Source organism: Zalophus californianus, chromosome 8 (assembly GCF_009762305.2).
Source record: "Zalophus californianus isolate mZalCal1 chromosome 8, mZalCal1.pri.v2, whole genome shotgun sequence".
NCBI lineage: Eukaryota > Metazoa > Chordata > Mammalia > Carnivora > Otariidae > Zalophus > Zalophus californianus.
The window spans coordinates 95,050,044-95,073,754 of record NC_045602.1 but is presented as its reverse complement, the minus strand read 5'-3'; the positions used below and the strand labels follow the sequence as shown (position 1 = coordinate 95,073,754).

General features: G+C 44.7%; 1 protein-coding gene and 1 non-coding gene across 14 annotated transcripts in view; one reads left to right on the top strand and one right to left on the bottom strand.

Annotated features, from left to right (window-relative positions):
• The window catches only part of RIN2 (Ras and Rab interactor 2), a 239,755-nt gene that overhangs the window by 140,130 nt on the left and 75,914 nt on the right, over positions 1–23,711 (top strand). The window contains exon 1 of one of the 13 annotated variants that reach the window (XM_027621525.2): positions 22,479–22,523. The exons of the other annotated variants lie outside the window; for them this stretch is intronic. The gene's annotated coding sequence lies outside the window, so the exon portion shown is untranslated. Of the gene's footprint in view, positions 1–22,478; positions 22,524–23,711 lie in introns of those variants that run through there. 13 annotated transcript variants of the gene reach the window in all.
• Positions 9,734–9,806, bottom strand: TRNAS-ACU. Its single transcript has one exon. It is a non-coding gene; the product is annotated as a tRNA-Ser (tRNA).

Sequence of the window (23,711 nt, the reverse complement as noted above, 5' to 3'; positions counted from 1 at the left end):
TGGAGAAGACACAGGATTTTTCGTTCGTCTAAATTTTGAATGACCTTTTCCCCCTTTTGTTTCACTTCTGATAAGAATTACTTCATAGAGGTTTGGTGCTTTTAATATTTTTATCTCAAAGTCAGGGGGAAAATACAGGTTCCTCCAAGAAGGAGCTTGGTTTCCTAAGGCTAATAATTTACAAGCCTTTTGAATTAGGGGAGGTTTTGGAATTGGTAAAAGGAATAGGTAAACTGTGAATGGCCTCCAAAGGTGCATTTCTAATTTTGTAAAGATTTGTATGAGAAAGACAGTTGCTTTTTAATTCCTCAGAGAACTGGGTTGTAGTTTAGATAAGGACTGCCATACCCATCCATGTATGTTAGAATGCAGTATTGTTTTTGGTTTTGGTTTTAGTTTTAGTTTTCCCTTGGCTATTAAGGGGAAAATGTAGCACTTTATCTCTGAGTCTCATTGACTCTGGGAGGGGTTCACAGAGGGCCCTCCTGCAAAGGTAGATATGGAGGTGTCTATAACGTCATTATCTTGGTGGGCTTTTGTTTATGATCCTGTAAAAGCTATTCAGACAGAGGCTAACTAGAATGAGTAAATAAAGGAGGATATAAGGAAGCATTAAGAATTACGTCAGTCTTAGAGTTTTTTGTGTTAGGTACCTCTTGGGTCTTTTTAATTTATCAGCTTTTTGCAAGGAAACTTCCAATGAAGCTAGCTTTGAAATTTTGAAGTGTTTGCTTTAAGTGCGTTCCTTAAATGATCTTGTCTCACTGGAATGTTTCCCATTATGGCCACTGTAATTCTAGGTTGTAATTCCCCTGAGGGCTGGAAGCAGTTTGGTAGGACCCTAGCCACAAATTCTGTCCAGTCAAATCTAGCCTCAAATGGCGTGCAACTCACATTTCTGTCCAGCCTTATTTTGGGGTTGCCAACCTGACTGTTACCTAGCCAAGTTCAATAGGACACAAAACAAGCTTAGTACGATTTTGACATTTTTGTAGATATTTACAGCTTCCGGGGCTATAGTTCTTAGATATAAAATAAGCAGGTGTGCTGGAAGGTGGTGCATTTCACTCTTCGGGTTTTAAAGGATTTCACTTAAACAAATTTTATTCACCTGAGGCCTTTTGCTGGACCCAGTCCAGCTCAATTTGGACCCAGTTCAAGTCCTGCTGGTAACCACCACCAATTCTCAAAGTGGCAAGGGCTGGGGTTTTCCACTCCAAGACCTGGGAATGGCGGTCTGAAAAGGTAGGGGAGGGGCTGGGGCAGAACCTTCTGCCCTGTCAAGCTGACCCTCCCTGTACGGGAAAGCCAATCAGGTCGAGAGGCTCTCAGAAGCAGGAGGAGCTTCCCCAAGGTCTTCGGAAGCCGTGAGACAGACCAGGGACTCAAAGGTCACAGGGTACCACGCCTGTATTTATCACTGTCCCTGAATGCCACAGGGAGGTTCCCTTGGGATCCCATCACTGCCACCAATCAACATGTTAAGCTACAGAAATTCAGCTGAGTAATCTAAAAGATCAAATTGGTGGTATTGAATGATGCATGAATCAGGTGGCATCCCATCGAGCAGATAGAAAGGAGCCCTGTAGAGCTGCCGCAAAAGAAAGGTTTTTAAAGGTAGAGGGAGCAAAAAGGAAGTTATTAGCAAAGAATCCATTGTTTTAGGCAACGTAGCCCTCCAGAGGGGAACACAAGGGGCCTGTCGGTAAATTTCCGAGTGCTGACCAGGAAAAATTCCCTGTTATCTGGCTGAAAGTTACCTTCCATCAGGGGCAGGGAGGGCGTGGGAAGGTGCTGAAACTAAGTTAAGTTAGGTATCAAGTCTTGGTTTGCTGATGTGGGGCCCTTAACATAAATGACTCCATTTTGGACCTGTGGTTTCCTTTTTAATAGCGTGCGTATTAGGAAGGAGTTGATCCTTGAAATACGGCCCCTGGACAGGCAGCATTGGCATGTCCAGAGTTTGTTAGCAAGGCAGTCTCGACTACTGGTTCTCAAGGTGTGGTGTCAGCTTCCAGTATCAGCTTTGGCTGGAAACTTCTTAGAAATGCAGATTGTTGGGTTCCACCCCAGACCTAGTGAATCAGACGCTGGGGGTGGCGTCCAGCCGTCTGTGTTTTAACAAGCCCGCCAGGGGATTCAAGGTTGAGAACTGCTATACTCTATATTTGAATAAGTAGCCAGGACGATACAAAACGCATGGAAATGTCTGCCTTGCAGAGCTGATTTCATGTTCCTGTCTGGAGAAGGGAGTTTATCGCCTTCCCCGCTGGGCTGCAGGCATCGGTCAGCTCAGATGCAGTGTTTTCATGATGTCAGTCATTCTCCCTTTGTAGGTGGGTGTGACTACCACTGCGGATGGGTGTTTGGGTGTGGGTTTTCTTTTCTGTCTTCCTCCCCGTGATACCTCCACATTTCATTTGCTCTTTCAAAAGCAGCTGCACAGACACTAGTGAAGACCCTCAGAGGCAGGATGACACAGCCGCCCAGAGCTCTGTAACAGACAGAAGCAAAATCGCCCCACCAAGCCCCCGGCACCTGATGTTGCAGTTTACCCATAGGTGCTGGAACTTTCTCCTGTCTCAGATTCACAGACGTGGACTCCTCCCCTCCTCGGTGAAAGCTTGGGGGAAATGAACTCAAACTCTCTTGTTGAGTTCCACTGCCATTTGCCAGAGGAACAGAACACGCAGAGGCAACATGTCCTTTACTAAATGCCTGGCATTTCAGGGAAAACTGCTGTTTGGGGGCCACTCCGTAGGCACAGCCCAGCCTTCCTCTTTATTCAGTGACTTCTTAAAAATAATGTTTAATTTCAGAAATGGTATTCCAGGCATTGTTCTGAGCACTTATAAACCCATTCACTTACTTAATCCTCGTGCCGGCCTTATGCCCATTTTACAGACGAGGAAACTGAGACGTGGATGGGTTATGATACCTCCCCAGGGTCACACAATTTGTGGTTTTTGTTGTAGTTCCATGGTGATGGTGCTTCAACTTGGAAGGAACTTCATAGAGATGGGATCCAGCACCCTTGGGGCTTTAAAATGCTGACTCTGTGCCTCAGCCAGCTCTGAAATGAAAAACGGGTCCCCCTCCTCCCCCCACTTTTCATGTCATGGTCCCTGTGTCATGGTCCCTGTGTTGGACGCTTATTCATTGAGATGTGAACCTGACTCTGGTTTCCCTACTGGGCACCCACAGCTGTCCCTTTCAGATAGCCGCCACTCAGAGTTTCCTGTCTCAGAAAGTGGGCATTGTTCTTCTCAAAGACCACCCCGAATACATCTTTCATCAGAATTGGATTTACTAACTTGCTGCAGCCAGGGAGGACACAACAGAAGAAGCGTGGGGCAGTGGGGGGAGTGGTCTCAGTTAAGAGGGGCTTGGAGGGGCTTGTTATAGGATTTGGGCTTGTGCTATCTAATTATTTATCTTGAGAGATAGAGTGAGAGAGAGCGAGCATGAGCGGGGGCGGGGGGGGGGCGGGCAGAGGCAGAGGGAAAGGGAGAAGCAGACTCCCCACGGAGCAGGGAGCCGGATGCAGGACTTGATCCCAGGACCCGGAGATCACGAACTAAGCCGAAGGCAGATGCTTAACCGACTGAGCCACCCAGGCGCCCTGTGTGCTGGCTAATTCTAAGGAAGGAAGGGTTACAGATTTAGGGAAAACAATACAGCACACGCAGCTGAATTTGAATCTTAGATATAGCATGTATATAGACAATGCATTCTGTGCAATGTTGGGGACATACTTACACCAAAACAATTATTCATTGTTTCTCTAAAATTGAAATTTACCTGCACACTCTTTTATCTGGCAACCCCGAAGGCGGATTTGAGTGTTCTCAGGAAGCTAGGACAATTTGGGTGATTGGGTAGCTTAATCATTTTTCTCTAGAAGGCGGGAAGGATAAAGGGAGCCCGAGGTAGCGGCGGTAAAGCAGCCAACACTCAGTGTCGGAAGAGGGGGCCGTTTAGTCATTTTTGTGGTTTGGGCATCTTGTGTTCTGTCTTGTTTCAGACCTGGTGGCTAGTGGCCTTGTTGAAGCCATGTGTTGACATTCTGTGTGCATTATTAATGTTCACTTGGGAACAAGCCAGAAACATTGCTTACTTTCGCATTTAACTTCCAGATTCTGGGCTTGTTTCAGAGTCTCCCCAGATGCTAATGTCTCAAAGATGCAGGTCACTTGAGGTTCTGGTCCGGGACAGCCAGTTCAGTCTAGGCCACTGGTTCTCCAGAGATAGTTTTTGTTGTTACACCATGGGTGGAGGTGTAACTGGCTGACTCCCTACAATACACAGGCTGCACCCCACAACAAAGAATTATCTGGCCCCAAGTTTCCATCTCATGCTGAGGCCGAGAAATCCTGGTCTGCAATGTAAATTAGGAAATGCCTCATTTCTGAGGTCTCTCTAGCTATCTCTGGGGCATGCCTTCCAGAGCTAAAGGAAATGAAAGCAAGAAAAGTGTGCACGTGTATTTAGGACCCACTGTCCTGAATTGGCATCATGTGGGACTAGCTCAGTGTCTGGCCTTTAATAGTAGGTGTTCAGTAAATATGCTGAATGCATGAAAAATGTGTAATGCATATATGTGTATGTTATATATGCATTGTTCATTTATTCAGCACCTACAGTGGCAGGGCTGGTTCTGGGTACCGAGTGTGCAGTGATGGGGGAAACAGATAACAGAGCAACCTGTAGGGATGATTGGGGAGGGCTGGCATGCTGGTTGGGTGAGGAGTTGGCAGTTAGCCCGCAGTTGGACGCCATGAAGGGTTTTGAGGAAGGGAGCACCATGATCCAGTATACATGCAACCCTCCGAAAGTTCACTTGGCGTTAGTGCCCTGTCTACATTCCATCAACCAAGAAAACAGAAGTGCAGCTCAGATCTTGCCTGGGGTCCTTCAAAGGACCCAGAGTCCTCTCTCACCCAACCCACTTGCAGCCGGCTCACTAGTCATTCCCTGCACCTTATCCATGTGCCCAGGAGCTCCCTCCCCTCTTCACTCTTTCAGAACTCCTCCCTGTGTCTCCTGGTCCCCTCCAGTTTCCTTTGCCTCACCCCCACCTTCTCATCTTTATCATACACAGCATCTTGGCCTGTCTGCAGTCCTGAGCTTGATGTTTTCCTTCTCTGTCCCTTACTTTGAAACCGCACAGCAAACACGGGGCCAGAGCTGACTCCCCACTTAGAAGGCGGAAGACGGAGGAAGATCACAAACTCTTATGTATCTGTTGTTAGGCCTGCCCATACTTTTGGAAATCACCCCTGTACCTGAAAGATGCAGTGAGGGCTGGAGAGGAGCAGCAGAGGGAAGGCGACAGATCAGGACAAAGTCAGCAAACTGTGACCCTGCAGACACCTGTTTTTGTAATTGCAACACAGGCACGCCCATCCCTCTGTCCACAACTGGGGAGCTGAGTTGCTATAGAGACTACTGCCTGCAAATCCTAAAATATTTACTTTCTGGCTTTCTATAGAAAAAGTTTGCTGACCGCTGACTTGGGAGATAATTGCATATTTGTCACGGAATTCCCAAAGTCAGTCTTGCGGGTGGGTAGCCATGTCACCACTTTACAAATGAACAGATGCATGCCACTGCCAGTGAGAACTTGCTCTCTGAGGGCTGGGCCCCTTCTCTTTCCTGACTCACACTGCCTGCTTCATATGGGTCGTCAGAAACAGCTAGAATGAATACACCAGAGGTCTCAACCTCAAATGCCTACAGGGGCCAGGTGGATCATGTAAACCAGTAAAGCCAAGCCAGGCGAAAGTTGATAAATGGCAACGATATTTGATCGCAGTACTGAGGACAATAGGGAATGGTGGGGACTGTAGCAAACTGAAGAGCAGATGTCCCATATCAAGAGGGCAACATCACCAGGATAGCACTGTGTTTCTAATTTTCAAGAAGCTAAAAGCCTTTGAAATTTTAAACTTGGGCTTTTGTGTAAATCTCCTGAGTTTTGCATGAAATACATTTCGTGTTTCAATGTTGGAACTGTTTTAACCATAAAAGATAGGATAAGCCCATGTGAGGCAAGCTGGACAAAACATAGCTGAGTGTGTCCAGAGGTCACCAGGGACATTGGAATGACCATCAGAGATTCCTTGCTGCTCTAGGTAAGACAGCAGGGAGTTTTCCTGGGCCCTCGCCAGGAAAAGTTCCCTATCAGCCATTATCCCTGCATTCCGGTCAAGCCTTCAGCTGGATGCTAAGAACAGCCTCATACTCCACTTATCTGCAGAGGGAAGGAAGTGCCCAGGAGTCAAAAAGGATATGGAAATGCAGGAAGGCTGAGCGCCCGAAGGAGGAGGAAAGTGGGTCCCAGGAGAGCCCCAGGGCCTGAGAGGAAGCTGCTAAGTTCATCCTGGGCATGGCCAACAGGGGTGTCCCAGGGGTGCACATGTCAACCTTTTCAAATGTTATAAAGCCCAATTTTACCTTTAGCGCATCAAAGGTAGTCGCCCCCTGAATGCAAGTCAAAATTGCAATGAGATATCACCTCACACCTGTCAGAATGGCTAAAATCAAAAACACAGGAAACAACAGGTGTTGGCAAGGATGCAGAGAAAAAGGAGCCTTCGTGCACTGTTGGTGAGAGTGCAAACTGGTGCAGCCACTGTGGAAAACAGTATGGAGGCTCCTTAAAAAGTTAAAAATAGAACTACCTTATGATCCAGCAATCATGCTACTGAGTATTTACCCAAGGAATACAAGAACACTAATTCAAAGGGATACATGCACCCTGATATTTATAGCAGCATTATTTACAATACTTAAGATATGGGAGCAGCCCAAGTGTCCATCGATTGCTGAATGGATAAAGAAGAATGTGGTACATATATACAATGGAATATTACTCAGCCACAAAAAAGAATAAGATAAATACTATATGATTTCACTTATATGTGGAATTTAAGAAACAAAACAAATGAACAAGTTGGGGGAAAAAAGAAAGAGAGAGATAAACCAAGAAACAGACTCTTGGGGCACCTGGCTGGCTCAGTCAGTAGAGAATGCCCCTCTTGATCTTGGAGTCATCAGTTTGAGTCCCTCATTGAGTGTACAGCTTACACTTTAAAAAAAGAAAGAAAGAAAGAAACAGACTCTTAACTATAGAGAACAAACTGATGGTTACCAGAGGGGAGGTGGGTAGGGGGATGAGTTAATAGGTGATGGGAATTAAGAAATGCACTCGTCGTGATGAGCACCGAGTGATTAAAATAAGAACTTAAAAAAAAAAAAAAAGTGGGGGAAATTCTGTGAAAAGGTCATGGGTTTGCAAGTCTGAGAATCCTGACTACTAATCCCTCTTACAACCATCACCAGCTGCTTGCCATGAGAAAAACTCTCAGAGGCTCAGTTTTCTCATCTGTAAAATGGGACCAAAAGTCCTTGCCTGTCACACCAGGACGATGTGAGGATTAAATGATACGATGTATAGTATAGTACCTGATGCAGAGAAGGCCCCTTGTTAAGTGGTAGATATCACTGGCTAAAGCTAACAAAGTGTATTTCTTTACCTTTCCTGTGACATGTGACACGGACTTCCTGGGACTTCCCCAAAGTTAGGACAGCTTCAGCTTCTCCACCATCACATCCATTGTACGATCTTTTCAAGACCTGACAAGGATCCTCCAAGAAGCGTTATGTTAGGTTCTGTAAGTAGGAACTTCAGAAAGATTTTGGACATCAAAGGGAGGGCAGAAAACATAACCTACTGGAAACTAGAATAACGCTGTGGAATGAATCTCTCGTTCCCAGCATGCAAGGGAATGAGGGCTGGGAACAACTGGAGTAACCCAAAGACATCATTTATGACTAAGTACAAAGTTTTCCAGAATCAGACTGAAGAGGCAGAAATTACTCCCAGGTGAAAGAGGTGCATGCTCTGCCTCTGAAACTAACAATACTTTATATGTTAATTAATTGAATTTAAATAAACATTTTTTTTTTTTAAGAGGTGAATGCTCCACATTCCCTTCCATTTGGAGAGATTGTAGTCATTTGTCTAGTACCTACTACAGTTGATGCCCGAACAACCTGGGTTTGAACTGTGTGGGTCCACTTACACGTGGATATTTTTCGATAAATGTCATACAGGGCTGTAAATGTATTTGCTCTTCCTTATGATTTTCTTAATAACATTTTCTTTTCTCTAGCTTGCTGTATTGTAAGGATACAGTCTGTAATACAAAATGTGTTAATTGACTGATTATGTTAAGGCTTCCAGTCAACAGCAGGCTCTTAATCAAGTTTTGGAGGAGTCCAAAGTTATACTTGGATTTTCAACCGTGTGAGAGGGTCAGTGCGCCAACCCATGTGCTCAAGGCTCAGCTGTATTTAAAGGAGCAGGACTTAGGGTGTGGGTGACAGAAAAAAATACAGGGAACACCATGCTTACTGTCATGTTTTTGCTGTGAATCTACCAAGGGACATAAAACAAAATACACCTGTTACCAGAGCAGTCCGTTCTATAATCTCCTCTGGGCTCCCTTCCTTGTCTCCTCCACCCCAGTCACTCACCTATAGTCCTTTCCTGCTCTACCCCCAAGACCATATTAAATGCATCTAGAGTTTCCCAGATACTGAAAAAATTTTGATCCACCACCCTTTATATATAATTAAAAATAAATTTTTATTTTTCCCAAGTGAGCCAAAAGTTAACTCTGATGAAATTTAAATTGTTTCTTTTCTGGAAATATGACAGCCAAATGCTGGGTGAGTCCATCAAAGATGAGCATTTTTTGAAGTTTATTTATTTATCATCCCTACACCAGCATGGGGCTCAAATCCATGACCTCGAGATCAAGAGTCGCACGCTTGACTGATTGAGCCCACCAGGGCCACAAAGATGACATTTTTGTGTATATGTGTGCTGCTAGGTGTCCCACGCTGCTGGCGTGGGCTGATTGGGGTTGGGGCTCTTACGCCGACGGATGTGCTGGGCACCTTCCTTATGCTGTTTCCCTGCTGTCCTCCCACCAAGTTACCCCTGCCCCTTTTCCAGATGGCCCCATAGGTCCTACAGGTGGGAGGATCCCCAGCTGGCCTTGCCACCAGGCATGTGTGGTTCGAGGGCTCATCAGTAAGCTCAGCAGGCCTGCCTGGTGGCCACTGAGCGCTGACTGTACTGGGGGCTCCGCTGGGTATGTCTGGCATGCTCAGGGGCCACGGCTCAGCCAGGTGTCGGGGCTCAACAGCCTTGGGCAGGAAGAGGTGCAGTCTGCCCCAGCTAACGCTTCCTCTGGCTCGTGTTCCGAGGGCACATTGACGCAGATTTTGAGGATAAGGAACATAGCTTACTGAGCTTTCCAAAGGACAGATTTCCCAACAATGAGAATGTGATAGTGAGCTTTGGAGCTGTGCGAGCAGAAATTAGGGAAGTGGTTTCTGGCAGCTGGGTTTTCATTCTTATGTGCATCGTTTTAATTTTTTCCCCCTTGGGGTTGGGGGTAGAGAAGGGAGGTTATTGGTATATTTTACGGAAGAGTTGCAAGAATAGCACAAGGGATTCCTTGTATTACATACTTTCATATATAATTTCATGTACATATGTACTATATAATTCAAATTTCCATAGAAGTTGCAAGCATAATACCAGGGACTCCTCTATACCCATTACCCCAGTTCCAGATTCCCTAGTTTTTTACATTTTACCCCATTTGCCTGATCACTCTCTTTCTCTCTGTCTCTCTTTTTTTCTAAGTAGGCTCCTCACCCAACGTGGGGCTTGAACTCACAAACCTGAGATCAGTAGTCACATGCTTTACCAACTCAGCCAGCCAGGCACCCTCTCTTTCTCTCTTTCTACATATACACATGCACAAGCAATTGTATAACTACATAACTATTCCATAAATGTAAATTTTGCCTCTGTAGGTAGTCATATATGTGATATAGTTTCTGAACCATTTGCGAATACGGTGGAGACATCACACCCATTTAAAACCTTCCATGTGTATTTCCTAGGAGTGAGGACATTGTCTTACATATGCACAGTAAATGATCAAACCCAAGAAATTAAACGTGGCTACAACACTACTTTAGCCCACAGTCCATCTTCAATGTTTGGTGATTGCCCCAGTTATGTCCTTATGGAATTTCTTCTCCCCTCATTCTGGATCCAACCCAGGCTCCTTTGTGCATTGAGGGGTCATGATTCTTGAATCTTCAAATGACACCGTTTATTCATTTTATTATTATACGTTGAACTTGTTAAAGTGTAACATACATACAGAAAGTTTTCACATCAGTATCCACCTTGATGAATTCTCACAAAGTCAATCTACCTGGTAATGGTGCTTTATATATGATGTCAAAAACATCAGTCCCGGGGAGCCTGGGTGGCTCAGCTGGTAAAGTATCTGCCTTCCACTCAGGTCATGATCCCAGGGTCCTGGGATAGAGCCCTGCGTCCAGCTCTCTGCTCATCAGGGAACCTGCTTCTCCCTCTCCCTCTGCCCCTGCCGGTACCCTCTCCCTCCTCCTGGCTTGTGCTCTCTCTCACACGTGCTCTCTGTCTCAAATAAATAAATAAAATCTTTAAAAACAAACAAACAAAAAAAACACATCAGTCCCTTGGTTATCAGAATAGACAATTCTCAGGACATCAGCCCAGTGCATGGATGTGCCGCCATTGCTCGTAGACACAAAAGAGAGACACGTGGGGTTCCACCTGGCTCCCCAGCTCTGGGACCAGCGTCAGGTCTCCTGCTCTAGGCTGATGCTTCTACTGGTGGCCAGGTCTAAACCCTTGGGGCATCTCAGCCCAGCTGCCTGATTCCAGGGGCCTGTCCAACATTAGAAGGATTCCCAGCATCCTTTGCTGGGATGGTAATTCCTAATCTTTGTGTGTGAACAGCAGGCCTTCCTTCTCCATCCTGAGTGTCTGATGTCATCAGGAAACAGGAGACCCCAAGATGTGGAGGAGGCACAGCAGAGGGGGCTGCATTTTGCCCCCCCCCCCATCGAGGCACCATCTGAGTATGCCTGCCCAGGGTTGGCCCTCAGTCCATAGCTACATGGACTCGGTGAAAGTGCTGTCAAGAGGGTTACTCTTCTTTACATTTCACTCCTCTCTTGGGCATTGCTTTAGGTGATTGTTACCTTCTTAGGGGAACCCAGAGTTTGAAGGGTGCTGCTGGGTTATTAGAGATCAGTTCCTCCGAAGATGGTCTCTACAGCATACATTTGTAAAAACACAAAACAAAAACTCTGATACCCTGTTTTCTGACCTTTATGGATTCTGAGTTTTTAAAATATGGTAAAACATATACAACGTAAAATGTACAACTTTAACTATTTTTTTTAAAGATTTTATTTATTTGTCAGGGGCAGGGGGAGAGAGCACAAACAGGGGGAGTGGCAGCCAGAGAGAGAGGGAGAAGCAGGCTCCCCACTGAGCAGAGAGCCGGAGGCGGGGCTCGATCCCAGGACCCCGGGAACATGACCTGAGCCAAAGGCAGATGCTTAACCAACTGAATCACCCAGGGACCCCAATTTTAGCTGTTTTTAAGTGAACAGTTTGTGACATGGAACGACTCACAATGTTGCATTCACAACGTTGTGCAAACACGACCACCATCCAGATCCAGAACTTTTTCATCTTCCTGAACTGAAACTCTGACCCCATTAAACACGAATTCCACATTCCCCTCCTCCCAGTGCCTGGTAACCACATTCTGCTTTCTGTCTCTGTGCATTTGACTGTCCCATATAAGTGGAATCATACACTATTTGTCTTTTTGTGACTGGCTCATTTCATTTACTGCAGTTTTCACCCAGTTGTAGCAAGGGTGAGGATTTCTTTCCTTTTTGAGGCACAGACATATTCCACTGTCTGTATATATACCACATTTTGTTTATCCATTCATCCACTGATGAACGTTCGGGTTTCTTCCCCCTTTTTAGCTCTTGTGAGTAATGCAGCTACGAACATGGGTCAGATTCTGTTTTTAAAGAACATGTTCTTAGTTCCCTTGTCCTGAATCAGAATATTAAGACTTCTCTGATTAGGGGTGCACCACCCACAAGGTGCATGTGCATGTGCGTGCGCACAAGTGCGCACGCGTGTGTTGTGATGGGTACAGGCTAGGGCTGAAGTGAAATCCAAGTCTGTCTTGCAAAATGCAGCTCCCTGTGTTTACTGGCTGGAAGGGACCAAGGGCTTTAGTAACAGTCCAACCTATTTAGTGATCTGAAGGGCTATACTGAGAGTCAGGTGAGTTATGTTGAGTAAATGCAAGTTGTCGGTATTACTAGCGTCTATGAGCACGCACCAGACACGTGTTCCCGTTCCTTATTTCTGTCTTACCTTCCCGTTCACATTGTAAGACTTTTCAAAAACAGGAAAATGTCTTACACCTCTTTTGGTGTCCATTTAGCCTATTACCCTAAAGGGAGCAGGTCTCCAGTAAATGAGTTGACAGTGACTCACATTTTTTATTTATTTAAATCCAAGTTAGTTAACATATAGTATATTAGTTTCATTGATAGAATTTAGTGATTCATGAGTTGTTTATAACACCCAGTGCTCATTACATAATGTGCCCTCCTTAATGCCCATCATCCAGTTACCCCATCCCCCCACCTCCCCTCCAGCATCCCTCAGTTTGTTTCCTAGGGTTAACAGTCTGTTACAATTTGCCTCCCTCTCTGCTTTTGTCTTATTTTATTTTTCCTTCCCTTCCCCTATGTTCATCTGTTTTGTTTCTTTTATTCCATGTATGAGTTAGATCATAAGGTATTTGTCTTTCTCTGACTTACTTTGCTTAGCATAAAACTCTCTAGTTCCATCCACATCATTGCAAATGGTAAGATTTCTTCTTTTGATGGCTGAGTATATATATAAGGGAATACACACAAACACACACACACACACACACACACCCATATCTTCTTTATCCATTCATCCATCGATGGTCATCTGGGCTCTTTCCATATTTTGGCTATTGTGGACATTGCTGCTATAAACATTGGGGTGCATGTGCCCCTTCGAATCACTATGTTTGTATCTTTTGGATAAATACCTAGTGGTGCAATTGCTGCGTCGTAGGGTAGTTCTATTTTTAACCTTTTGAGGAAGCTCCATACTGTTTTCCAGAGTGGCTACACCAGTTTGCACTTCCACCAGCAGTGTAAGAGGGTTCCCCTTTCTCCACATTCTCGCCAACATCTTTCGTTTCCTGAGTTGTTAATTGTAGCCATTCTGACCGGTGTGAGGTGATATGTCATTGTGGTTTTGGTTTGTATTTCCCTGATGCCGAGTGATGTTGAACATTTTTTCATGTGTCTGTTAGCCATCTGTATGTCTTCTTTGGAGAAATGTCTGTTCATGGACAGTGACTCACGTTTCAGATTTACCTGTCTACCCATGCTGTGCATTGACATCACCAGTGTCCCAATATGTACTTTCCCATCATCAGATTTTTCTTTGTGAATTTGGACTAAATAGCTGCTGTTGTCTCGTCTGCAGCTGGACAGCTGAATTAAATTAGTGGATTGAATTCTTAATAAAACAATTGCAAGAATTGATTTTACCAATATATATTAGGCATCCAATATGTGGCCAGTTGGACAAGATGCTGAATATACTGACATCAAAAGCACTGGTCTTGTCCTCATTAGAACCTTGTTCCACTTGTGGGCTGTCAATCAGCAAAGGATTTTGTTAGAAGTGTAGAATCTAAGGCCCTACCCCAGACCCAGGAGTCAAAACCTGCATTTTAACGAACCCCCCCAGGTGATACATGTGCACATTCCAGTTTGAGAAACACTAGTCTGGTGGATATTATTCTGTTAGTTTTATTCGTAGTGATAATAAGAGAGATACCAACCTCTTTATCATAGTGTGTGTGTGTGTGTGTGTGTGTGTACACGTATAGAAAAGATGAGACTAGGTTAGCACTGAAACACTGTGCCCAATTCTGGTCACATAACCTAAATCAAAGCAGGATTGTAAGAATACTCCAAGGCACCCCCCATATACTCATTACCTGGGAACACTAGGGAGGAGTAAAGGCCCCAGAGGCTGGTGAAGGCACCTGCGTGCCCAAGATAGAGGAAATAGCCTAAGATGTCTTGCTCTGAGTTTATAGCAAAAAGAAAAACATTGGTTGGGTTTTCCAGTAGCAGATTCAGAGACAGGATATGAATGCCAATAGTCTATTTGGGAGGAGATCACAGGGGGCTCAGGCAGGAGAGTAGGGGAGTGGGACAGAGAAGGGAAGGCAGCCTCTGGGTCTTGGTCTTGGGAAACTGTGTAGTGAGTATCAATGTTGTCCCTCCAAGGGGGAGGAAGCTGGGGTATTTACACACTAGGTGTCAGTCACCCTGCTCTGAGCTCGTCTGGCCAGAGCATCTGTAAGCCGTGGGGAGAGACTTCTAGGTGTTTTCAGTAGAAAGTCATCAGAGCCTACAAGAGCGGTGGCCTCCGAGGGTTATGGGCAAGGCACTAACCAACACCTGCTGGTATATCCAATCTGAAATCATGAGGCCAGGGTGCCTCTGCAGACCTGTGCATCAAAGCTCCAGTTCCTGATGAGGAACAAACCACCCTTTTGCATTTTAAACAAGTTTCAAAGCCTCAGTGATTCATCATCTCAGAGTTACTAATCATCTTCACAAGACCAAAATGACTGAACCTTCACATTTTCTTAAAAAGTCCAAATTCCCTTCTCATAATCCCTCGCTGTCTTCCTTCCCTAAACTAAATATATGCGCTCAGAGGGCCTTATCATACTCAACTTACAGAAAATAAGTTGTTAATGGTCTATTTCAAAATTTTCACTTTAATGTTGCAAGTCGTAGATTCATGCTTCCTCTTTAGTTCCTTTGCCTTTGGATCTTTACTCCATGCATTCTAGTGGGTTTTCCGTGGTTTTGCTTTTGTTTCAATTAAAACTGAAATTCTGCATGCAGCAGTTAGTGCTCCCAGAGGCCATGTCAGCGTCCCCATAAGTCAGCACTTCTTTAAGAGTTTCTGCAGAACACTGCTTTGCTGAAATAGTCATCGGTGAAGAGTCCTAGGGCAGCAGGTCTGTGGAATTCTGCACTCCCCGTTGCCTTCCTGGTGACCCACGCTGCACACCAGCATCTTCAAGCTCCTGAGGAGCCCACTGTGACCTTGTTTGAGTGAATGCTTGGCCTGGTTTCATTGGATGCTGCCAGTGTTATCTGGGCAGTCACCCTGTTTGGAAAGCCCTCCTGCTCACATCTTACACTGCTGGTGCTGAGCAAAAAACATCTGGGGAAATGCTAATTGGAACACATCCCTGGACTCTCTTGTGCATTTGAACTTGATAGGCGCTTGGAATGGGTTGAGTCAGAAGCAGCGGCACACGGGAAAATTACAGCTCAGAGCTTACTTCCTTTTTTGTAATAGGGGAAAAAAAAAAGAGAACACTTCCTTAAATATAAACTGATGTTTTGGAATGAGGAGGGCCTTCTATTCCCTGGCAGGCAGCTGAGTAGATTCGTCAAAAAAGGTGCACTGCCTGGGGGAGGCGCCACTCTGCTTGGCAAGGCCCTGGCCTCAGGGAGTGAGGAACATCATTCCATCCTTCAGCCATGGCAGGATGTCTTATTTGCTTTGTTTTATCAAGGCCTGCACCAACCAGCTGATGTATCGCTGGTACTAGGTTCAACAAATATAAGTCCCTATCGGCAGAGTAGTAGATTGGAGGGTCTCCGTGCCCTCAAGAAAACTTGTCTAATTGCTGTGCTGTTAACTCCAGGCTCAATATATGAATAGCACCCATCAAACTGCTCTTTTACTTCTGTTTTTCCCAAAATGAAGATAGCTGTTTTGACTATGGGGGAAAAGTATGCTTATTGCTGAAAAATTGAAAAATATAAAGAAGGAAGAGAAGATTACCTGTATTTTACCACCACTAATTGCTCCATCTGGAAATGAGCCCTGTATCTATGTGCTAAGGCATCCAGAATCTGGCTCTGTCTGCTGTATTACATAAATCCATAGATAAAGATATTATAAAAATGGGCTCAGGGAATACATGCTGTTTTGCATCTTTTCTTCCACTTAATAATTTATCACTATATTGATATATTGACATATATATAAACATATAACAGAATCACCATTTTAAAATTTATTTTTGAGTTGGAGTTGGCATATAATGTTATGTTAGTTTCAGGTGTACAATATAGTGATTTGACAATTCTATACAATACTCAGTGCTCACCACAATAAGGGTAGCTATCATCTGTCCTTATACCACATTATTATAATATTATAGACTCTATTTATTATGCAGTGCTTTTATTTTCAGGACCTTTTTATTTTACAACTGGAAGTTTGTACCTCTTAACCCTCTTCACCTGTTCCACCCATCTGCCCACCCACCTCCCCGCTGACCACCATCAGTTTGTTTTCTGAATTTAAGAGCCGCAGAATCACTATTTCAATGACTGTGTAATATTCTAGTTTATTGCTGTACCATACTTTAACCAGTGCCCTGCAGTTAGCCATTTAGTCCTGGTTCACTATTATGAATGATGCTGCCAAGAGCATCCTTTGCTATATATCTGATTTTTTCTTTGGGTCAATTCCTAGAATTAGAACCATTGACTTCAACAGTTTTTGTACATAAATTGATGTTGTATACATTCAGATTGGCTTCCAGAAAGGGTGAGTCATTATTCTCCTCCAGGGCTTATAGAAAGCCCAGTGAAGCTCAGTAGGAAGCGGGGGTGGCAAAAGAGAAGTGAATGTGACAATATTCATGCCACTGCACTCTTGAGAGGCACAGGAGGCCAGCTTGCCATCAATAAGAGAGCGAGCCAGAAGAGGTGTTAGAAATTCATCGATTCCTTCATTTTTTTAAAGCTTTTTATTTAAATCCCAGTTAGTTAACGTACAGTGTAATATTAGTTTCAGGTGTACAATTTAGCGATTCAACACTTCCATACAACACACTGTGTTCATCACAACAAATGCGTTCCTTAATCCCCATCGCCCATCTAGCCCATCCCCCTGCTCACCTCCCCTCTAGTAACCATCCGTTTGTTCTCTATATATAGTTAGGAGTCTGTTTCTTGGTTTGCCTCTCCTTCTCTCTTTTTTTCCCCATGCTCATCTGTTTTGTTTCTTAAATTCCACATATGAGTGAAATCATATGGTATTTGTCTTTCTCTGACTGACTTATTTCGCCTAACATTATACTCACTAGCTCCATCCATGTTGTTGCAAATGGCAAGATAGCATTCTTTTTGATGGTTGGGTAATATTCCATTGTATATATATATATATATACATCTATTTAATGCTTGAGGAAACTGAAGTCCGGAGAGGCTAAGGAACACCCATCCCACCATGCACACACAAGGCCTGGGACCCACAGTTGGCAAGTGTCTTAGAATGGATGGCCCTCAAAGACAGAGATAATAAAAACTTGAGAGATAATTTTCAGAAGTGAAAACTATAATTCTCATACAAATACTTAAGGACCGTGTGTCAAAGATCAATTTAACTCATTAAAGAAATAATCAACAGGATGTTAATGCCAATTCCAGATGGCAGAGACTGGTCAGTAGTCATGGGACAAAAGAATCCCATGTTGAACCAGCTCTACTATCTGCCATTAGCCAGCTCTGTGTGTCTAACTTTGTAAGGTTAGATGTAAGCTTGAGACCGTTAATATTCAACAATCTTGTCACCTTGAAACAATTGTAATTTCATATGGCTCAACCTAATACAAAAGTGGCTAAAGATGTCCAGGGCAATAAAGTTAAAATCTTTTTTATCTTTTCTGCCAAACAAATACCATTTGCAACTTACCAATCTTCCACGTGTTCTGCATCTGACTGTATGGAGTCTGGGCTTTCATCAAAAGAAAAGAGTCAAACAAAATGACATTCCAGGTGACCCTTAGGTAAGTTTATTATCCAGTGTCCAACTATGACTTTGAAAGGGAACTTTTTTGGCATCAAGTTTTGCACAGTTTTGTTAACTGTAGGAACAAACCCTTTGTGGCTGAACTGATTTATGGATGAGATTGATCGCAGTGGTAAATCCACCCAAAGCTCCATTGGCCTTGGAGTTCCTCTGAATGCTTGAAGGCCAAAGGGGCACCACACTCAGGTTTTAGTGCATATTTCCCATGGCAATGAGCTTCAAGCTTCATGTTTCCCAGGGACCTGGGGGAGAAGTACCTGCTCAGGATGCAGGAGTCTGCTCTTGCCAGGGTTCCAGCCATGGTCAAGGTAGAATGCCTTCCATGAGAGCCCTGTCACACCTGGAGAGAATGCTAGGTGGAACCCAGGAGGCCTGAATGCCTGCTGGTCATCTCGCCAGCCCCCATTTTGTAAACTCCAAGATGCTAGTCCCCACACAGCAGGTTTGTCACTGACAAGACAGCAAAACAAGCCAACTTACAACCTCAGGCTTCTCCAACTTGAGCTCCAGAAGACACGGATCAGCACATTTCAGTTTCAAGATTTACTGATTTCCAAAATGTGTCCTCTCTGAAATCATTTGCATGCTACAGTCAGTAGTGTGTCATAGTTATAATTGGCAGCTTTTTTTTTTCTTGATGGCATATAAAATAAGAGTGTGCCTTATAATTAGTAGTAACTTTAATTTGATGGAGCACACTGTATTTTTGTTTTTCTTCCCTATTGCAGACCCAGAGCCTGATGCTTAAACATTTTGTAAAAACATAAAGAAAAAAATGCAAAATCAGATTTAAAACACAAATGCTGAAACTAACCAGGGCTGCAGAAGACTCTTAGAAAGAACCCTGTGCTTTGTGGCCCTTCTACCATTGAGCTTGTTATTTAACCTTAAAACTCAAAGCCACGAGCAGTAATATGGTGATAATCTGTGACTTCTGAGTCATTGAGAAATCTAACACAATACTGGCCTCAGACAACTGACCAAGTAAATTAGGACCTCATCAGAATGACTGCTCAAGATGCAGCCATACACGTTGCTTCCATATTTCATATATTGAACTACAGACACTGTGTGTCTCTTTAAAAACTTCCCCCACTGCAGGATACACTAAATTTAAAGTTATATCAGTGTTTGCAGAATCATTTCAAATATGGTGAAAAACAAAACTCAAAAAACTCTGGGCTCAGCCTCTAGAAGTTGAATAGAATGAGCAGCATCTATGCCAGTGTGGTCCTCCCAGACCCTCACGGCCTGTGTGTACTTGGTGTTGATTGTCTGGTGAGGCAGAGCCAATTTGGGCTTCTCTTATGGGTCAGTAGAAACAGTTTACAAATTCGTCATTAGAGGGACCATGTTTTAAAGCCAATGGCTTCTGCTCCGTGAGAGCTTAACGGTGGATCAGAATACAGTGTATTCCAATGTGCAGCTATATAGATGGTTGTTGGTGGTAAATAATTGAAAAATCTTGAGCAGTGCCCTTTAGTGCCTACCACCATGTCAGTGACTTCCCCACCATGTCCAGCTGAGCTTCTCATGGACTGGCTGGAGTGCCACCCACTCCATGTCCTGATTTAGCCCTGGTCTAGGAGGAAAATGAACAGGGAAGTTACCAAGAGGAAGGCAGAGGAGGAAGAGCACTCATTCATTCAACAACTCATGTGTGCCAGGGACTGGCCTGAGCTCCAAAGATATAGCAGGGAGCAAAAAGACATGGTTCTTACTCTGGGATTTACATCCAGGTGGGGGCGTTTGAGAGAGCCTCTGGCTCCAGGAATAACCCCACAGGCAGAACCATTCACCTCAAATGGTGAAAGAGGAGAGCCAAGAGTGAAGGCTGGGGGCTATCTTAAGTCAGGTTCCCCAGAAATAGGTGCAGAGCTAAAGATTTTCATGAAAGTGGCTTATCAAGAAGTGCTCCCAAGAGAAACCCATAGAGGAGTGGGGCAGGGAAGGAGGTCAGACAAGAGTCCAATTTCAAGCAAAGTCCCCTTGAAGATAACTTTGGCTCCATCTTAAAGGGAGCTTGGGGACAGTATAGGTCTTCTCAGCTGTCTCCACCAGAGGAGAGGGAGCTGGGGCATTTATACCTCATCACCCACCTGTCATTGGTCAAGGACTGACTCTGAGGGTCCTTCTTGGTCCCTGTGCACCAGACAAAGCAGGTTCTGGCTACCTGAGCCATGCTTTGACAAGGGCCTTGGGGCTGGCTGTGTAGGGCCAGGTTCCCTTCTCCTGACCACTCTTGGGAAGCATTAGGGGCCCCGTCTGGTGGAAACACTGGTCTTGGGAGAGGCCACTGTGCTGCCTGATGTTTACAGGGGTTTTCAGATCTGAGGAAGCTCCAAGAGGCTAAAGGCTATGAAAACCTTGTCCATCAATATCTTGAGGTGGACCCAGAAGGTACTGATGCACACAAAGCACACCAGGTCCTGAATTTTCTGGAAATCTCCTAATTTCAAATGTTTCTATCCATTTTATGAATACTCGTGCTTGTTGGACCCCAAGAAGCCCCATCGAATTGATGTGCCCCTAGGGACATAGCATGTGGAGGTCTTTCTCATGGACATTGTACAAAGACCTGTGTCCCCCAACACATACAATGAGCCAACACATCCTGCTACCTTAATCCCACTCTGTACTTCTAGTACCCTCTGAACCAGGCCTCTGACTTTTTTGTTATGGGTGGGCAATGTAATTGGTAAGCCCTCTCCCCACCAGCAAATACTAAAAATGCACATCTGCTATGGACTTTGTCTGCATCACCTCAGTGCACTCTTAAACAGGCCCAAGAAGCAGCCCTCAGCATGTTCTCAGCTCACAGATGAGGAAATTTAAAGAGTCAAATGATTTATTCAAGGACACAGTGCTTGAAGCTGCAGCGCCAAAGGAATTCCAAGCCAGTCATTTAGCCAAATTCTGCTTTTAGATATTAGATTTGTTCACTTGTGTTTGTTTCCTCTAAATACTGATGTTTAGGAAACACAATTCAACTGAGTAAACTTGAAGGTCTAATTGGCCCACAATTTCTGAATGAGGCAGCACCTTGTCCAGCAAAAAGAAAGGAGCAGTATAAAACGGAAGACATGCATAGGAAAAGGGAGTAGGGACAAGGAAGTCATCAACAAAAGAAAGGTTTGTTTCAGGCTGGTCACCTTCCTCTGGGGGAAGGGCAGGGATCTGTCCTTTAGTTTACTTGTGTTGATTAGGAAATTGCAGACTGGTTTAAAATACCATTCCTGGGCGCCTGGGTGGCTCAGTCGTTAAGCGTCTGCCTTCGGCTCAGGTCATGATCTCAGGGTCCTGGGATCGAGTCCCACATCGGGCTCCTTGCTCTGCAGGAAGCCTGCTTCTCCCTCTCCCACTCCCCCTGCTTGTGTTCCTGCTCTCGCTGTCTCTCTCTCTGTCAAATAAATAAATAAAATCTTTAAAAAAAATAAATAAATAAAACTTTTAAAAAAAATAAATAAAATAAAATACCATTCCTGGGAGAGTCTACAACTGGAGTTAGGTTAGGCATGAAGTCCTGGTTTGTGACATGGGGCTTTGCACAAGGGACTCCATTTGGGGCCTAGTATTTCTATTTTTAACACTACTCTTTTCTACTTTGAGCTAAAAACAGAAAGTTATTCACATCAAACCATTCGTTTCACTTTACTCAGAGGAGGGTACAGGGGTGGGTTGCATATTACCTTTCTCTCTGTGTATGTGGAGGTATTTTTTCTCTCTTAACTCCAAAGTAGAAAATGGAATTAAAAGAGAATGAATATTGTTTTTAGTAAATAGGAAGTTTCTGGCTGTGATTAGGGGATGTTTTGAATCATCAGGGCTAAGATGGACTTTTGCAAAAATGCTATTGAGTTCATCTGCTCTCCATTTGGAATAAAAAAAATCGAGGGCAGAGTTCTATCCCCTGCCTCACAGTTCATCCCCAGCCTCTGGGCATGTTTGAAAGTGGCAACCCTCTGGCGCATTCCTTGGCCTGGAGAAGGCACCTTGAGGCAGATATAGCCATCTCAGAGTGTGGGGTTTAGGGATTTGGGGAACCCAGCATGGACCGAATTTGAGTTCTCCCTCCCCTCCTTGTCCTGACTTCATACCATACATAAAATTACACTTCAGATGAATTAAAGGCGTACTTATAAATAAGTACATTATATGTAAATAGGCAAAACTATATGTAAGTCTCAGCAGAAAAGAAAGGAAACTTTATAACTTCAAGATAAGAAATGTCTTCCTAGGGGCACCTGGGTGGCTGAGTTAGTTAAGCTTCCGACTCTTGATTTCAGCTGAGGTCATGATCTCAGGGTCCTGGGATTGAGCCCTGAAAAGGCTCCATGCTCAGTGTGAAGTCGGCTTGGGATTCTCCCTCTAGCACCCCCCCCCCCCCGTCACTCTCTCTCTAAAATAAGTAAATAAATCTTGCTGCGGGCAGAGCAAGATGGTGGAGGAGTAGCAGACCTGGATTTCGTCTGGTCTCAGGAATTCAGCTGAATAAGGATCAAACCATTCTGAACACCTACGAACTCAACAGGAGACCGAAGAGGAGAGTAGCAACAACTCTCTGAACAGAGAAGTGACCACTTACTGGAAGGTAGGACGTGTGGAGAAGTGAATCCGAGGCGATATTCAGGAAGATAGACGGCGGGGGAGGGGGCCTCCGTTGGCCACTTCTACCAAGTGATAGAACCGCGGAGCCCAAAATCAGAACTTTTAGAAGTCGGCTCCGCTGAGGGACGTCACTCTAGTGGCTAAGCGGGGGGGGGTGAACCCTCGCTGGGACAGCGTGGTCTCAGGACGCTTGGGGTCACACAAACCTGGGGGTACCTGAGTGCAGCAGAGCTCCTGGGTATCAGAGCAGGGACGCCAGCTGCAGAGACGGAGCCGAGGCGTGGGCTCTCAGCTCAGGGTTGCCATAAACTGTGATCAGTGGCACAGTTGGGCCACTGCTCCTCCAGCAGGGACCCAACAAGTGGCAGATCCGGGAGACTCCCCTTCCTCCCCCGGGAGGAGGGGCATGGGAGCGCACCACAGGGATCTGCTGGGTTTGGAGACTCCACACTGAATTGGGTGCCACAGATAGAAATGCATGGTCACAGGCCGGGTGACCATGGAGTGCGGCCGGAGACCGGGGAGATGGGAGTGACTGACTGCTTTTCTCTGGGGGTGCAGTGAGGAGCAGGGCCCCGAGTTCTCGGCTCCTCCGGGCAGAGATTGGGAGGCCACCATTCTCACTCTCATCCTCCAAAGCCATATGGAAAGCTTGCAGGGAACAAAAGCTCCCGAGAGCAAACCCGAGCAGATTGCTTAGCCCGGACGGCAAGGGCGGGGCAATTCCGCCTCCGGCAAAGACATTTGGGAACCATGGCAACAGGCCCCTCCCCCAGAAGATCAGCATGAACAGCCAGCCAAGACCAAGTTTATCGATCAATGAGAACGGGAGAACTCCAGCACTAGGGGAATACTGCACATAGAATTCATGGCTTTTTTACCATGATTCATTAGTCTTTCAAAGTTAATTTTTTAACTGTTTTTTTTAATTTTTCTTTTTCCCTTTTTCAACCAACATCTTATCAATCCCTTTTTTAAAAAAACATTTTTATTTTTCATTTTAAAGTCATATTCTATCCCTTCATAATAGTTACCCTTATTTTTGGCATATATATATAAGTTGTTCTCTCTTTAAAATTTTGAGATACAGTTTCTTCTAACAGATCAAAATATACCCTAAATCTCTAGTGTATGGCTTTGTTCTAGTCTCCTGCCTGATCACATTCTCTCC